We start from the raw sequence: 2002 nt of genomic DNA, 5'->3' as shown, positions 1-2002 counted from the left end.
GTCCAGTTTTAACCTCTCTAAGTGTGTGTGTGTCAGATACTCAGAGGGAGGAGTTATAAAGTTTGATAATCACAGGCAAGAATGACTTCCTGTGGCGCTCTGTGGGGCATTTTGGGAGAATGAGTCTATCACTGAAAGTGCTCCTGTAATTAAAGACAATCTGGACTTTACATGTTAAAAATGATAGGGCTTGGGCTTCTCAAATGGGGGACAGTACTCTCTGATGCGGGGACAAACTAAAAAGTATAAAACTGCAGTTGCAGTTTGGGTGTGAACTAAATAAATGGCCTGTGTTTCCTTCATTGGCAGACTCAGGGAGACATTGCCATTGGCTGACCAAGTAGCACTCTATCACAGGGTTGTTACAGACATGCATGCAGAGATATGGTCTAAGCTCCTTTTCCACATCTCTACTGGTGTTCAGTACTGGGACACACCATCTATCAAACACTGTCTTTGTCCCATTTCAGTTGCCACCTTCTTTGAAGGACGCGGCCTACAAAGGTGTTATCTCTGGAGGACTGAAGGAAAGCAGACCGGTCTTACATTTCCTTCCCAAATGAGACAGTCTATACTCACCTTATCCTGAACTTATGGTGCATTTTTGGGATCCTCGTCAACTAATGTTGAGAATTCAAGTTCACCAAAGATTTATTGGACTTCAATGACCAAAAAATTGGTGAAAAGCATACAGGCAAGATCCCTGATTCCTGAGTTTAAAGAATAGGTTGGGATGTTTCACTTGGCAGTTTACCAGGTTACTTAGTCATAGTCATGTTTCCCTCACTGTTTTTTTTTTTACGCGCATTTCTGAAGTATCACATTAGAAAATGTGGATCGCTTGAGGTGTTTTTTGTCTTTTTTGAAAAAGAGTTCATGTGCAAATTGGGAGATGGAAACAGCTTTGCCAAATAAGTTGTGACTTAGCAAACATGTAGTTCACATGACTATAGTCCCGTTATCCATCGGATGGGGAAAGGATCGGGATACGGGTCCCATTCAGTGCGTCGTACACTTGTGGCACAAGGTGCGCTGTGGCGTTTTGGTGCGCTACAGCCTGTGCCTCAGCCACGTCGGTTAACGTGATGAATTGGTTCGACAGTTTGAATGGTACGGCCCTGCACGGTTGTCTTGCTGACAACAAATGTCTCTGCCACAACCCTGTATTCTGCACAGGTAGCAAACTTGTACAAGGCTACCTTTCTCTATTTAGCCAAAGAACTTAGTCTCTAATCTCTTTGACTCTCTTTAATTTTTTGGACTTGGAGGGGGACAGGCCATGTTGACCCGTTATATTCTTGAAAGGCAAATCTTCATAATCCGGCTATCACCAGACCAAGCTCAATCTTTTGAGATTTAAGATTGATCATTGATCTGGGGAGTCTGCTCTGTATTTTCTCTGCACAAGAGGCGTGATCAACAGGCATAGTTCAAATGACTCTGTACGCAATTGGATAGTTCTTCAACCAATCAGACCAGCCATCTGGGTGACGTAGCAGCGACGGCGGCATCGATGGGTTGCCGCGCTTCGGTGGCCGGCTTGTTGAGTGTAAACAAGAAGCTGCTTGCTGTTGCTTCTCTTAAACCCACCAATAGCATGCCAGGTGGATAAGCCAGTTTGTGATTGGTTCCCGCAAAATTGTGAATGGAAGCAGGATAGATAAACGTACAGGTTTCCAGACTGGGCTTTAACCAGTCTAAGATCTCCAACAAGTCAGCCTCTAAATCTGGACCCAGATACCATCTCACACAGAGACTTAAGATGTTTTTATTGTAAGGTGAAGATATGGTTTCGGTCAAGTCTGGAGACCGACATACGCTCCTTCTCAGCCTTCCCTTCTGTCACCCCTATTCTGTTAATTACAGCGGAGACCACAGGGACCAATGATCATGTTCCACAGGGTGGTAATGACACAATTATGACTAAGAGGACATCAGTCATCTCTGCTTAGCTCAGACAGTGTCCTTGGCCTTGTACGCACACACACTCACACACACACAC

At 44.6% G+C, this 2002-nt stretch overlaps 1 protein-coding gene and 1 long non-coding RNA gene across 2 annotated transcripts in view; both read left to right on the top strand.

The window, feature by feature from the left end:
- LOC116693743 (protein kinase C-binding protein NELL1) overlaps positions 1-2002 on the top strand; it is a 296583-nt gene that overhangs the window by 142788 nt on the left and 151793 nt on the right. The window lies entirely within an intron of this gene.
- Positions 1-2002, top strand: part of LOC116693794 (uncharacterized) — a 22127-nt gene that overhangs the window by 4683 nt on the left and 15442 nt on the right. The window contains exon 3 of the long non-coding RNA XR_004332989.1: positions 54-60. This is a non-coding gene — a long non-coding RNA (uncharacterized LOC116693794). The remainder of the gene's footprint in view (positions 1-53; positions 61-2002) is intronic.

This window comes from Etheostoma spectabile, chromosome 1, assembly GCF_008692095.1.
Source record: "Etheostoma spectabile isolate EspeVRDwgs_2016 chromosome 1, UIUC_Espe_1.0, whole genome shotgun sequence".
In the NCBI taxonomy this organism is placed as follows: Eukaryota; Metazoa; Chordata; class Actinopteri; order Perciformes; family Percidae; genus Etheostoma; species Etheostoma spectabile.
Note: the sequence above shows the minus strand (reverse complement) of the source record. Positions and strands in the feature narration are given on the sequence as shown.